We start from the raw sequence: 16,379 nt of genomic DNA, 5'->3' as shown, positions 1-16,379 counted from the left end.
ATATATCATTTCTAACCAGTGAAAGCTTTTCTTTCTCAGAGTCTAACTGCCAATGGCTTAATTGACTTCATACCTTAAGTGAGTATGTCTTTCATGTCTGGGATTAAATGACATTTAATTTTTTAGCTCAACGTTCTAATGCATCTTAGTACGGGTTTTCTTTTCTCCCCCCTTTAATTATTTCAAATTATAACTCACTGAGTCTTTGAAATAACTCTATAAGTTTAAATCATTATTCTTGTTTGCTGCTTTTGCAGTTTTAAACATAAACTTCTATTTTTCAGCATTTTTTTTGTTTCATTTTCTGTTTCACATGTGTGAAGCAAGCGTTTCACCAGGGACAATATTCCCAGTCCATTTTCGACTTTACCTTTTAATTTACAAAAGTATATCTTGTACAAGAAGCACATCCCCTTCACCGCCATATTCTCCCTTTCTCACCTTTTCCTCTTTGTATCCTCTAAACATTTTTCTTTTAGAGAATTAATCTCTACTTTCATATCATATATTTATTTATACATGTTTTTATGCATACGTGTAATATCTAGGAAGCACAGTTGGGTGAAACATCTGAGACAGGTTCGCTTCAGTTAATGTTATTATCTAAAGTTGCATCCATTTTCATACAAAGGGCTTTGTTTTTCCATGCAGCTAAAAAATTACAATGTCTTCATCTATTTCTTTGTTGTTGACACCTAGGTTAGTTTTGTAGCTTAGCTAATGTTAAAAGTATTGTAATAACTGGTGTAAAAATACCTCTATTACATATTAACTTGGTATTGTTTAAGTAAAGACTCTTGAGTGGTGCCTTTGGGTCAAATGGTTTATGTATTTTAGATTTTGAGATAAGTTTGAACTGACTTCTACAGAGGGATTACTTCTTTACATTGTCACCAGTATGTCACCAGAGTGTAGTATGTGAGGCTTCTTTCCACATCCTCTCCCAGCATTGATGGTTATGTGTTTTCAGATAAAATAGAATCCAAATACAGTTTTAATTTGTTGATTGTTGATAATATTTCTAATGCGTGGATTTTGGGGTCTGACTGGGAAAGACCTCTCAGTTCTCAGTGGGAATGGAAATAATACAGTGAGCTCTAGGGTAAGTCTAGATGAACAAAAAAGGAAGAATTGAATAGGACATTTTTGTACAGGCTCTTTCTTCCCACCCCTCATCTCAGTTCTGGATTGTGTTTTCCTTTTGTTACTGAGCTTAGACAACAGAATTCCAGGTTCTTTAGCTTTAGATGCTGGAACTTGTACCTGTCCACCTCCAGAGACTTCCGGGACTTTTGACTCGAGTTGACAACTTCATTGTGGACTCCACTGATTCTGAGGTTTTCAGATCTAGATGGTGACAGACAACTTTTTTCACTGGTTCTGTCAACTACAGAATTCCTGTTTTGGACTCTCTCACTGTTAGTGACCCCATGGTTAAATTTCCCAAATATATCTTCTCATGCATTCCTGTGTCTCTGAAAAGTTGTGAATAATGCAATCTCCAGTATTACAAGTCATGTATGGGTACACATATACGCACAATGCATATATCTACAGACAAATTAATATTCATTTAAACTAATGCAGCTTTAGTATTCATTTTGGCAATCTAAGAAGCAATCATAATAAAAGAGAGATTCTCAAAAGAATGGTGATAATTCTTGGGAACAATAAGCCTTTGCAAAGGGACTGTATGTGTCATAGAAAACTGTAGACATATCAAAGGGATGATAGCTGGAGTCAGTTTATAAAGAAAAACATGGAAACACTTCACCAGACATTTTTAAACAATGATTTTTGGACATAGTTGGACATATAAGTGGTGTCCATGCTAGGTTGAAAAGAGAGCCTAGCAGACGTCCTTGCAAAACTTTCTGCTCAAGGTTGACTTGACCTTAGTTAATTTGTAATATTCCTACTATACCAAAATAATGTAGAACCTTTCTATGGAGAAGGAGAAACATCTCCATAAGAGACATCTCTTGCTGCGCAAACAAAACCCAAGTTTGGATTCTCAGGATCATCAATCACCAAAGTTAGTTATTGCTATGTACTTGTAACCCACACTAGTTGGTGGGGAAGGAGAGAGGTGGAGAATATTTGGGGTCTGCTGATCAACCAGCCTAGCCAAAAACATCCTATCTGTAGGTTCACTGAGTAATCCTATCTTAATAAACCCAAACACAAAGCTACGGAGCAGAGCCCCTATGTTCTCCGTACTCTGCATTCATGTATGTATACATGTAGCTTCACATAGAAAAATGTGGACACACATGCATAGCACACACATACACACACACACGGGGGGGAGGGAGAGAGAGAGGGGAAGAAGGGAGGCAAAGAAAGAGGGACTTTTCTTTCACAGCTCTCTGACTCTATTTACTTTTCCTACTAAAGTTGACAGATGTACTCCATTTTCATTCTGAAAATGTTTGTGTTTCTTTCAGACCTTCCAGTGCATTGTTTCTCTCAGCTGTAACTTTCTCTTCCAAATGATGAAGATTGGGATTTACAGTGCACTTCTTGCAAATTTTAAGGTATTCAGAAACACTCTTTGCTAAATATAAGATGTTTCAATAGAGCTTCAATTAATTATTAATTAATTTTTTTCTTTAGACTTCTTTGTCTTGAAGAATTGTTTAAATATAATTCACTAGATTAAGGCAATTTAGATTCTCAATCAAAATGTATGTTGTTTTGAACCTGAGATATTGAATTAATGGCAAAATGATGACATCATCAATTTGTAACAATGGAGATTGGCACTAAGGTGCAACATTTTCAAAATTGGTATTAGTGGTGGAAAGATTACTTTGATTAAACTTTTGAGTTTTATATACCACTAAAAATCCATATAGATACAAACTATACATGATTATTGACCACCCCACATCTTCACAACACAGCTCCACATTTCTTTTCTGTGTTATTTTCTCCATGGTTTGTTCCTAAGGAGCAACTCATTTACATTTCTCCAGCATGTATCTCTGGAACAACTTATCTAATTTATAGAAATTTGGATACAAAGAAAACTGAAAAATAGATATGATGGAGGAAAATTTTTACTAAATATGATCAGTTAATTTTTACAATGTATATATGTATAGCTATACATTTTATCTCTTAGCTTTTCAAAAGCCATATTCATATTTACAGTTATTTAGTAGAACTAACCCATACTTCTACTTTGAATTCTGTCAAGAGAATTGAATTACGAGTTATTGCACAAAAATGTCAAGGATGGTCCTAAAAGTTAGAAGATTGACTTTGTTCATTTTCATCTTCTAACAATTGCTGTATCCTTGAGTTTATCATTCTCTGCTTACAGGTAGAAATGTAGTCACTCCATTTCAAAGCAATTGAACCAAGTCCTCCTACTTGACACCACATGAATCACACAAATGATAATATGGAAGCACAAGCACAAACAAATTCCATTCTGCTAATTGGCTTCTCTTTGCATAGTGTGTTGGTGTTAAAAGGATATGTAGATGTGTTTACCATGGCTTGTCTTTCTGATATGCATTAGAAAGTGAAAAAAAATAGACAATTGTAAAGAGCAAGTAAATGCTTTTAATATTGTTCATGAATTCCAGGCACATTGTTTCTATAATGCCAAACACACTTGAAAGACATAAATAACATATGAACAATACACATTCCTATAATTTAACACCTGTCGCCTATGAATAGGCTGTGGCATTTTCATGCTTAAGTGTGTATGAATGCAATATGTTGCTGTTTCCCTCCTCCCATGGAATGTCTTGAGCAATGCTGAGTGCATTTTGAACTTGGCTGTACCATGCCTGTTCTGAGGCTCCATATGCACTTTTTTTTCCACTCAGACTCATGTTATCTTATACTCTTTTCTAAATTGTAAATGTCACGGCACTGTTTAAATGTGACTACTGCAATAAGGAGAGAGGAATCATAGGTTAATAAAGAAATTTAGCCTCCATCAAACATTGGGAAATATTTATAACTAGCTAAAAATTTTTGAGTGTAATATGCTTACAACTTGTTGATAATAAATAGAAAATGTTATTGACAAAAACTTGTAATGCCCTGGAGGCATATAGTTTACTAGTAGGGAGGGTATCATTCTTTGAAAGAACTGAGACCTATTTTGAAATACACTCTATTTTACAATATGTAGACTATTTACTCTCTTCCTTCTTATTTTCTTTAGGTTTGAGTAACTTTTGATACAAAAGGATGTGCTTAGACTACAGGTTCCAAAGATATTGGAAAGATAAAATGACATTTTCAGAACATTATGTAACCCTTTGAGCTTTATTATACTCTGTGACCCTGAGAAATTCAGAGGAAAATCACCAAGCCTTGACTTTACTTTAAAATGAGAATAATACAAAAATAGTTACAGGTTACTACTAATATTTGCTGAGCATTTACTAAATCATATTTCAGTATTACTAATACTGGCTTCATGAAGTGCTTACAAAGTTCCTCATACCAAAGGGTATACACCATTCATTCTCCTAAAAATCCACTAGGAAAGAACCATTACCTTCATAGAAAGGAAAAGGGGGCACCAGGAAGTGAAAGAACGTGGCCAAGGTCACAGAAGAAAAGGAACAATGGAGCATGACCACCAGCAGAGTAACTTTGTGTTCTTTTCTCTTTTGCTACACCTCCTCTCAAGTAAACACCACCTTGGGAAGGTAAGAGCACTCTGGCTCCTGGAGTTGGTTTTAAGCCCTTGTAGAATAGTCTTTAGATGTGTTAATAGATTAGCTTTAGTTCTTCTTATTTAGTAAAGGCATGTTTTGAAAATACATAAAATTTGCTTTTAATCACAATGTATTCTTCTATTAATTTTATAGGTAAGGATTTGGAGATGGTGCTTATTAAGAAAGGTAAATTAAAGTGCTTTGGTACTGAAGCAGAACAAACCATGCAACACTAGCATCATTCTCATAGACCAGTGGATTGATTCTTACTTGATTTGAGGGAGGTATTCTGATTGTCTGTTGGTTTACTATTTTATTAAGCTTTGTGAAGACTCTTTCAACTACAACTTCAAGGTTAACATGCAAGGTCATTGTTCCTGGTGGTCTGCTGGCCAGCTTGTTAGGTCATGAGACTTTTATCGTAACAGTCACAGAGGCACAGAATAGTTTCATTTATGTAGTTACCTTCTGTCTTTACCTCCTTTATTGGTGAAACTATTAAGGCCATTCCACGTAGTTAAAAGGGAGGTTTATTAGTGGCGTAACTTACAAATGAAGGGATAGGTAGGTCACAGGGTCTGGGGAAGTCATGTCGCAATCCGGCCGTGTACCTCCACAGTTCAGGGTCCAGGAGCAGAGAGAGCATGGCATCTGGATCTCGGATCTTCTGGGCCCTCTCTTGGCCACGCCTTGTAGGCGTGACAGTTACCGAAGCCTCAATGGGGGTTGGAACTTGCAGACCAAAGCTGGAATGGCTACCCATTACACTCCTTTACTTAATAAAGATGCTCGAACTCATCCTTACAACCAGCAAAAATACACTTGTGAATAGAGGTGAGTTTCAGTAGGTACTTACTGATTAGAAGCCACCCCAATAGTTGGGAAACACCCATAACCTTTAAGAAAGTAGCTGAGTTGCCCTTTGCATTGCCACTCCTGAAGTCTGACTTTATTGTAAATTTGTTCTTTGAGTAAATTTTTCCATCTAGTCACTTGTTTTAAAGTAAGTCTGTTTCTCCTACTTTTATATTCTCACTTTCTCCTGAAGAAATCCTGCTAAAATTGAAAATACTTTTCTTTAGCCTCAGACCACAGATTTTATATTATTATGAGTCAGCTTTATACTTTTTAATGCCTTTCTCTGTGACAAGCATGTTTCATGTCCTTCTCACCCTTCAAGTTCCTATGACTCCCCATAAATTTCTTTGCTGAATTCATAAATGATCTTTCTTCTCCGTTGATGATCACATCATGTGATTAATATGATGTAACAATTCCAAATTGAGTGGTTCCTTGCCGGTTTATTCTATAGGTAATATACCATGTGTCCTATAATGTTAGATACATCAAATATTTTTAAATGTATTTGGCTGTTGAACTCCTAGTTATTCCTTAGAAAACAAACATGCTCAGATGAATGCAGGGAGATAGGAAATAGGAGTTAGTGAAATAGAGGAAAAGTGATAAGAAAAAAGGACCACAAACCTAGTTGTAGCAAATACCTCCACAGCAGATGTTTCAAGGCTGAAACAGAAGGGGATAAAGCCAAGAGAACTGTCTAACCTTACACCAGTGATTTTTTTCAATAACTATAAAATGTAACACCGTTTCCTTTTTCTTTGCTAAAGTTGGAAATTAATCTTGGATACTTTCCCTCTCCACCTAGAGAGATGTTGGCATCCGAAACTCAACAGTTATTTTGTTTCAGTTTTACAAAAGAGAAAGACTCATTGAAAGTGCAATTTACTTGCAAGGCCCTACACATGAAGTTAACATATTTTCTTTAACACATTTCCAACATTTTTTTTAAAAAGTAGTTAATGCTGAGAAAAATGTCCCTTAACTATGTAGAAAATCAGTAATTTTTATCTTCTATTTGTGATAATATTGTTTCAGAGTCCACTTGTTTAGACTCCAAAGTCCTCAGATTCTAAATCTTAGTCTGTTTCTCCAAACCTTTGACAGGTACACATTTGGGATACAACCCATCTCACTCATCCTGTTTTTGTGCCTTGTCAGATCTACTCCACTTATATGTGATCCCCTTAAAAATCTCTCTTGCTACCTTCTACAAAAATCCCAACTGTGCTAGCTAATTTTATGTTCATATGAGATGAGTCATTTTCGGGAGAACCTCAATTGAGAAAATACCCCCACCAGATTAGTATGTTGGGGAAGCCTGTGGTACATTCACTTGATTGGTGAGTGATGTAGGAGGGCCCAGATCAATTTTGCGGGTGCTGCCTCTGGTCTAATGGTCCTAAGGGGCATATAAGTGTATATTTACATAAAGGCTGATCAAACCATGAGGGACCATCTAGGTAGTAGCAGTTCTCCATACTTTCTTTAGTTCCTACCTCAGTTTCTGCCATGTTCTTTGGATAATGGCCTGTGATGTAGAATTGGAAGTTGAAACAAATCCTTTCCTTTCGTGCTTGTTTTTGGTTATGGTGTTTTATTCCAGTAACAGAACCCATAACTTGGACACCAAACCAAAGCTGCAACACCTGACTCTGGGGTTTCACTTACTGGATGGAGAACACAACAGCACTCATTGTTATGGTTGTTGAGGGTTCTTGGCCTCTTTTCTCTTTGATTCAGCTCCCATACCTCATTTATTCTCCTTCACATTCGCACTGATCCTCTGGTTCTCGGTTCTGTCTCAGTATTAGGTTGTGAGCCTTCATCAGTAATTACTTTCTATATATCATTTGTCTATTACTATATACTAGACTTCATATAAGCTAAGGGAAAAGTAAATATGGATATATTAGTGTTAGTGCAACCAACATGACTCAGAGTTGAACAAATTCCTATTAGCTAAAACATTCTTCAAAGAATGTAGAAGGCAAGGATTGTATAACATGTCTAGTATCATTGCTACCAGGGCAGTCTGAAGATTTTGGCTGTGCAGGACATACCTAGCAGACAATAAAGACATGGAAAATCATAGGTAGCTTCCCTGTCTAAAAAAAAGTGTTAATCCCTAATGCTTTCTGAAATTATTATTTATACTCCATTCAATCATATTTTATCTTCTGTATTATTGTTTGACAATCAATACAAATAACCTCAATGCTGAAATTTATTATTGATAAGCCTTATATATCAGTAAAATTCCAAAGTACAATAAGCTTTTAGAGTGCAATATTAGGAGTCGTTCATTTTGGTGATCTCAAAGATAAATTTAAGTTTATAATTTATAATTTAGACAAAGCATAATTTGAATTCAAAAATTGAAAATATTAGTTACTAATCTTAGACTCTTCATAAAATTATTTTTTGGGTCTCTCCATATTTTATGTATATAATTTTGGAAATAATTTTAATAGCAGATGCACCTATAGAATTTCAGTCATGCTGGTGGGCTTGTGTGTATACATTTTAGATTCTATATAGAACTTCAGAAATATATATTTAAGTTCTATATGTATAGATAAACTTTCAATGTATGCCTAATTAACATTCATATAAATTGTTATAATCAACTTCAAGGTAACAATTTCATTTAAGAAAATGTTTTGTTAGGCTTTGTGGAGGCATGTGAAGGAACACTCATTTCTCTGAAATTCTTGGACACATTGCAATATTCTTGAGAATAATACAATTCTAAATGCTTTGAAGATTTTGTTTTATGACAAACAACTGTTTGCAATTATTATAAAGAAGAGAAATGGAGGGCAATCTTAAAATAATTAAGAATTACATTTAATTGGCTTGTTTTGACTTAAAAAGGGAATAACGTAATTGAAAAATAATTTTTAAAATAATGGATACTGTTCTGTTCACAAGGAGTATAAATTATGGAAACAAAGGAGAAGATGGGTAGTGCAGCTTGATAAAAAATTAGCCAAATGCATTTCTCAGCAGCAGAGTGACACATTATACAAAATTAAATATATTTTCTGGATTGGTACTCTGTTTGATTCATAAGCCTTGTCCTAATATAGCATAAAATGTATATGCAACAGAATGTGAAGAGTCATATAATTGCATGTTTTTCATCATTACTGATAAAAGCATGCCTTTATCTCAGGTTTACCTAGAGCAATCAAGTAGGGTACAATTACTGACATTTCCACTTGTAATTGCTGTCTTTGAAACCAAAATGTAAGTACAGTATGTAAACAAAGAGATGTCTCATTTTTAGTAGATATGTTTCCAACTAGAAACAAGTGGGACTTTTTTCATGTGAGCAGCAGCCATTCTGTCTTTGCCAAGCTATTCAAAATTGTTTACGATTGTTGCCTTGATGATAATTTAAGGAAGTGAGACAGAGGGACATATACAGTTGGGTACGAAGATGTCAGCGGGCATGCATGCTACAGTGCAAGCCAACAGGGCTCCTAAGTCACCTGTGGCAGGGATTTCTTAACTTTTGAAGTAGGAAGTCGGGTTCACATTTACAATATGTCAATTCAATCTCAATTGATTTCTGTCCTTAAAAGCTTTCTCATTGTCTTCTAGGTAGTGTGATCCTCAAGAAAGTTCACTGAAAGTTTATCAGAGCTGGCAAGAGAATACAGCAGAGAATTATTGAGGTACAGACATATAGTTGTCAGTGATGGTTAATTTCAGGTGTTCTTTGATTTTATTGAGGATCTATAAAGAATTTTTGGGCGTGTCTGTAAAGGTATTTTCAGAAGAAATTAGTGGGTAAGTTCATTGACTCAGTGGGTCAGATCCTCCTGTGATTAATCTAGGATCTCAGGTAGAAATTAAAGGGCTCTGTAAGAGACTCCCACCCCTCTTAGCTAGAAACTGGGATCTCCTCTTGGATTTCATAATTTTACAATCTCTTACCTATAGATGCCAGTGCCTTTAGAAAGAATATGTTGATCTGGGTTCTCAGTCCATTCATCCTTGACTGGGAGTTAACTTGGAAAACTTTCCTGGTCTGTAGACCTTGAGACCTGGACTCAACTACACTACCAACATTCCAATGTCTCCATTTTATAGATGATTTGGCATGGGAATTCACCGCCTCAATAAGATTATGTGCCAATTCTGCTGATAAATGCCTTCTCATCATCCATCCAACTATGCATATATACATCTTTATATTGTCTAAATATGTATTTGCCTATTGATTCCTTTTTTGTTATTGATCCAAAAGGTTTATTGCACTGTTTTGGAGAGGTAGCAAAAAAAGTTAGAAACAAATTCAATAGAATAGCTCATGTCACTGTAGTCATTAAGGTGTTAGCAAATGGGTACAATCACAGGATATAGCCCTCTGAGGTGTTGGTGTCAGGATTTTGTATGCAGGAGTCTCCCATGCCTGAGCTAGTTATTGAGAAGAGTAAATAGCTGCTTCATATGAAAATCCTCTGTAAGGTGAAGGACACTATCAACAGAACAATATGGTAGCCTACAGAATGGGAAAAGATATTCACTATCTCCACATTTGACAGATGGCTAAATTCAAAATACATGAAGAACTCAAGAAACTAGACATCAACAAAGCAAATAATCCAATTAAAATGGGGTATAGATCTAAACTGAGAATTCTTAATAGAAGAATCTTAAATGGCTGAGAAACAAATGTTTACCATCCTTAGCCATTAGGCAAATGTAGATCAAAATGACTCTGAAATTCCATTTTACACCTGTCTGAAGGGCCAAAATCAAAAACACAGGTGACAACTCATGCTGGAGAGGATGTGGAGCAAGAGTAACCTCCATGTTGGTGAGAGTGCAAATTTCTACAGCCACTTTAGAGATCAAAATGGCTGTCTCTTATAAAATTAGGAATTGATCTACATCAAGGCCCAGCTATCCCACTCCTGGGCATATACGAAAAGATGCTCCACACTATCCCAAGACTACTTGCTCAACTGTGTTCCTCTCAGCTTTATCCATAATAGCCAGAACATGAAAACAACTTAGATGTCCCTCAACTGAAGAATAAAGAAAATGTAGTACAATTACACAATGGAGTTTTACTCAGTTGTTAAAAACAATGACATCATAAAATTTTCAGGCAAATGGATGGAACTAGAAAAGAAATCATCCTAAGTGAGGTAACCCCAAACTCAGAGAGACAAGCATGGCATGTACTCACTTCTAAGTGGGTATTAGCTGTAAAATAAAGGCTAATCATGCTACAATCCACAGAACCCTAGAGACAAAGAAACAAGGGGAGCACAAACGATGGGGAGAAATGCATGAATCTCTCTGGGAAAGGAAGGGAAAATGCAATAGATTTTGCTGGTAGATTGAGGGTGAATGGGGATAGAACAGGAGAGATCAGGTGGAAAGATGAAGGGAGCAAGTGCCAGGAGAGACAACTGGAATTGGAGGACAATTTTGGGGGCAAGATAGAAGCCTACTGCAATGGAAACTCTCAGGGGGGACCCTAGCTAAGACTCTTAGTAATGGGGGATTAGGAGCCTGAACTGGCCTTCTTCTGTAACCAGGCAAGGCTTCCAGTGGAGGGATTAGGGCACCAACCCAGCCACAAAACCTTTGACCTATGATTATTTCTGCCTGTGCTGGGGTAAAGGTGTTGCAGAAATTATAGAGTTGCCAACCAATGACTGGTCCAGCTGGAGGCCCATACTATGAGAATGAGCCCACCTCTGTCACTATCTGGATAGCCAGGAACCAGAATCTGGACAGGCCAGAGATCTAGGATAGAACCAAACAAAAGAAGTCAATGAAATAACTCCTAATAATACTCTCTTATACTCATATGCCAGAGCCTAGCATAATCATCATAAAAGGCTTCATCCAGCAAGTGATAGGAGCAGACACAGAGATCCACAGACGAACTTTGGGCAGAGCTCAGGGAATCCTTTTGAAGAGAGGAAGAAAGGATTGTAGGAGCTAGAGGGGTCAAGGGTACCACAAGAAAACCCACAGAATCAACCAACCATGGAACATAGGTGTTGTACACAGAGTCCCCCAAAGACCACCAAGAGATCAACTCCGATGCAAAAGCAAAGCTTCTTTTTATTGTTGAGAGTTAACTTGGACCTCGCTGTCTGTCTGATTCAGCAGCAGAACAGGAGAGACACTGACTAGCAGTGAGGCACAGTTTTTATAGGGAGTAAAGCAATGGCGGGGAGAGGTTTGGGGTCTACAGACTATATAGAAACAGACTCAAGGTTGGTGCTATGCTTGGTCAGCTAGCAGGTGCAGGAAAACTATTATCTCTTTCAGCGGTTACTATGTTTACCAATTTTTTTCTTTTTCATGAACCTACTACTTGTAACTTTTAATTGGCTTCTTCTATCTTCTATCGTATGGAGACATCTGGTGTTTTTTTTTTTTTTTTTTTTTGTAACTAGAACCAGGGCCAAGGTCGGGGGTTCAAGGGCACATCATGGTGTGCCAGGGGCCTACATCCTGTTGGGTCTTTTCCTCAGCCTCTCATGGTTGCGGAATGGCCAAGGCAAGGGCCTGGCTTCCTTAATAGGGGCTCACAGAGACTGAACCGACAATTAGGGAGCCTGCATGGGTCTGACCTGGGTCCTTGGTTCTGCATATATGTTATGGTTGTGCCGCTTGGCCTTCTTGTGTGGACTTATAACAGTGGGAGCAGGGGCTATCACTCTTTTGCCTGTTTGGGGGATCCTTTTCTTCCTGGGTTGCCTCGTCAAGCCTTAATATGAGGGAATGTCTTATTGCAACTTAGAATCCCATGTTTGAGTGATATCCCTGAGAGGCCTGCTCTTTTCTCAAGGGAAACAGAGGCAGAGTGGATCTGGGAGGGGAGAGAGGTGTGGCAGAGACTGAGAGAAGAGAAGGGAGGGGAAATTGCAATCGGACATAATGTATGAGAAAAAAGCATTTAAAAATCGGTTTTATGATGTTCTGAGTGGGCAGTATCTCCAGTTTCACTTGGTGTGGTTGTCTTTCTGCCTACACCCTGGTCCTCTGGTGTCCACAAACACATGGAAGGCCAGGAGGAATGACTGGGTAGCCTTCAACCACATAGGCTTCTCGGGAGGGGGGTGGGGGGCGAGCACTCTTCTGCTGCAGCAGCCACAGAAGGCAGGGAAGGCTATTCCACCAGAGGATACACTTGGAACTCATGGGATACTTGCAAAACTAGGTCAGGAAAAAAAAAAATCTCCCAAGGCAGAGCCCTGCTTCTGCCTCCCTTCCACAAGCCTCTGAGAAGCTTGCCCAGAACTGCTAGGTGGCACTCAGTGAGCCTGTGTCAGCAGCCTGAAGATGGAAGGTTCTAATAAAGATGTATTTGAAATCACCAGGGATTGGTACAGACAGGAGCTGACCTTTCCAACAATCTGGTAAAGGCTTTGGCATTCTCTCTTACTCTAAGAATGATCGAGATGCAGTGTAGCCCACACTCACTTTTGAATACAGAACAACCAGTTCTCATTGGTTCTGTGTATCTTGAAAACTCTAGCACATGATCAGCTTGGGAAATGGATACTTTAACCTGATGAAGAATCTTTTCAAATTGATATATCATATAATAACTTTCCACTGTGCTTTGTAAATACCGTTCAGCAAATATGACTTTAGAGACTCAGGTCTGATCTCAGTTGTTCCCGTGTCCTTTTGGTATTTGTTTATATCCTATTAAGTATCAATTATTTGGTTAGTTATTGAAGTCTCACTCATGGTCTCTACTCCAAAGCCAAATCTGACTCTAAGGGAAATTATTACATTTTTCAATCCCTTTCCTTCTAAGACATAAGACATACCAGGCTGTTGTATCAATTATGCTGCCCTAAGCCTCCCACACACTCATTAAATGTGAGAGAACTATGACAAAATAATGAGAAAATTGTGTTTTAGTTATTTTCTAACATTATCATATATGAATTACAGTATCAGTTTCACATACCTTGATATGGCTTTCCCTTCACTTTCCTTTCATAACAGTTATTCTTTAGAACATTGGGTTTGTCAGTAAGTCTAAAAGGAAATGTATTAAGCTAAAATGAGTAGAAATATTCTGGAGCTAAAATATACAAATTGATTTTTAAATTGCTTGCATCAAATTATCTGAAGTAAGCAGCTGTGTCGTTTTCAATGTAGTGAATTCTTTCCAATTTTACCTTTAGCAAAAATGGTATGGCTATAATTTCTGGGTGTCCCCCCTGATTGCTCTGTCAGAGGTTTGTGTTGAAGCTTTAATAGCCTGCTGGGTCAGGCATACAGTAGTTAGGCTGCTGTGGTTATTGCCTTTGAAGGGATTTGTGTAGTTCTGTTGGGACCCCTGTCAGTTCCCTTGGGAGCAAGCTCTTGTAAAAGAATGAGCTCAGCCCCTGGGGTCTTCAGCTTTTTCCTTTAACATGATCTCATGGACACATGGTCCTGACATGACCATGCCTCTCAGGCCAAACAGCTACAACTGACTAATTTTGGAATTCTAACTTCTAAAACTGCAAACTTTATTTTTCTTTCAGAAAGTATTAAACTTTGTGGCTACTTCATATGTGGTCTTTATTTTGTTGAAACCTGTTGGCATGCAAATTCTTAGCACCCTGTCAAAACTACCAAATCTAACTCATTCCTTTTGTCACCGTTTACCTCCTCTACTGTTTTTGCTTACTTTTCATCTCCCCATTTCTAGAACAACCCATCACACTTGTTCACATTTAATGGTAGATTGCCTCACTTCAGGCTTTTTTTTTGGGGGGGGGGGTCAATAAAAATTTTTTTCTTACAGAGAAATAATGATTACTCCTTCACCAAAGTCATGGACTTTGGATTGTAAGAATTCTACAGTGTTCACACCGAATCCCTCTGAAGCAGCAGAGACTGGGGGCTCAGAATAAATACACACACAGCTCAATCAGACTAATCACTTCTTGCTCTGCTGTTGCTATTACTTTTCATAAAAGTCTTCTTTGTGAAAATGCTTAGTAAATCTCTGTTAAAATAGAAAAAAATGTGAATGGCATGCCATATATATATAAATGGAATAAGGATTTCTTTAGATAGTGTATCTGACCTACAAGAATATGTTTGTTCAAGGGAAGTTTTACTAAGTTCCTCATGGCAAAATCCCAAAACTCTAACATGGTAAAGCCATAGTCCAGCCTCTATACAATATATTTGGGTAGAGTGAAAAGAGCATGAATTTTAAGAATTGGTAGGTTGAATCTTGGTTGTGGTGATATTTTATTTGTGCCTGGAGATCAGGGGGAAAGGCCAGCCATTTCAAGCAAACAAAGAAGTCAGGCAGCACACGCCCTTAATCCCTTAGCAGGCAGTATCTCTGTGTGTTCAAGGCCACATTAGGGAATAGAGCCAAGCTTGGTGACATGCCTTTAATCCCAGTACCAACCATAGAGACCTGGAGGTTTGTACAGACAGACAGACGGTGACAGAGTTGTGTAGGAAGAGGAAGTGAGGTAGCTGGACTAAGAGCCAATGAGGGAGCAGAAAAGCAAGACATTTTATATATATAGAAGCCTGGGTAGACGGGAAGTCACTTTCTTTGGAAGCTGCAGAGTTGGTGAGATGAGGTTAGCTAGTGGCTTTCTATATTTCTCTGATCTCTCTAAGACTTTAACTCAAATTTTTGGCTCTGTGTTTTTATTTAATAAGACAGTTTAGAAATTTGTCTACACTTCGTTGCACTGTTTGGTAGCTCCAAAAATCGAGACAAAGTACTTAGTCACCATAAAACACATTTATAAAATGGAAGACTATAATAGCATTTCCAGAATGGCTGAGAAATTCTCAAAATCTACATAATGATCTAATGAATAATAGACATGGGGTTAGCTATTTACACCATATTAGATTAGCTAAGTGAGGATGTGACTTTTGAGTGGAAGTTTCTTTTTTTTTTTTAATCTCTGTATTCACAGCCCTTGGCACAGAGTAGGCACTACAAATAGTAAAAGCATTGCTGGATTCTAATTGTTTCCACGGTTACTGTTGAGCCAACCTGATATATGGTATTTAAAAATGACATTGCTAACATAGTTACATGATGTGTGTTTTCTGAAAGAGACTTTCGTATCTGAAGAAGATAGAACATTTTTGAGAAATAAATCCGGCTAAAGGCTTCCATGCATATTTGAAGAATATCACATTTAAGTTATGTGATTACACCTTAAAATTATATATTTGAGGTGGAGAGGTAGACATTTCTTAAACAACATATGTTAATTGCAGGTGTTTTCTGCATTGAGTGTCATAGGAGAAAAGGAAAGTGAGTAAGAGAGAAGAGAATAAATTAAATACTTCTTTGGCTTCATGTGGAGACAAGAAAAACAAATTAAAACACCACCTACAGGTTTGTTTGTCTAGATAATTTTATTTATATTTTATGGTGCCAGTCAAGTTCTTGGTGAATAAGCTATGTAATTAAAAGGAGACAATAATAAGCTACAATAGGTAACATCATAAAATTATGTAACAAACAGACAGATTGAAAAAAATGATAGGTAGACCTAGTAAAAGGGATTCTTTTCATTCACATCTAACAGTCTAACGATCAGCTTTTCCTGAGATGAATGAGTGATGCTTTGTAATCCATGTGCCTGGTGTGGAGGTCTGTGTAATAGTTGCCATAGCCTTCATTGTCCTAGTTAGGAAACATAGGTCTTAACAGACCTGCATGCACAAGTTCCCACTGAGCCTCTAATAAGGTATTCAGGCAGTTAGGATAAACCATTGTAACTCCTTAAAGCTCAGCATGTTAGTGATTGCTGCCATTATCATACAGTTGTATTTCAAGCCTTTGTGTTATCA

At 37.3% G+C, this 16,379-nt stretch overlaps 1 long non-coding RNA gene across 1 annotated transcript; it reads left to right on the top strand.

Moving 5' to 3' along the window:
- The first annotated feature begins 2,449 nt into the window (after positions 1-2,449).
- On the top strand, positions 2,450-15,921 carry LOC143268009 (uncharacterized). Its single transcript, XR_013043595.1, has 3 exons — positions 2,450-2,537; positions 9,159-9,232; positions 15,801-15,921. It is a non-coding gene; the product is annotated as an uncharacterized LOC143268009 (long non-coding RNA).
- Positions 15,922-16,379: the final 458 nt, after the last annotated feature.

The sequence above is a fragment of the Peromyscus maniculatus genome, chromosome 12, assembly GCF_049852395.1.
Source record: "Peromyscus maniculatus bairdii isolate BWxNUB_F1_BW_parent chromosome 12, HU_Pman_BW_mat_3.1, whole genome shotgun sequence".
Taxonomy (NCBI): Eukaryota; Metazoa; Chordata; class Mammalia; order Rodentia; family Cricetidae; genus Peromyscus; species Peromyscus maniculatus.
Note: the sequence above shows the minus strand (reverse complement) of the source record. Positions and strands in the feature narration are given on the sequence as shown.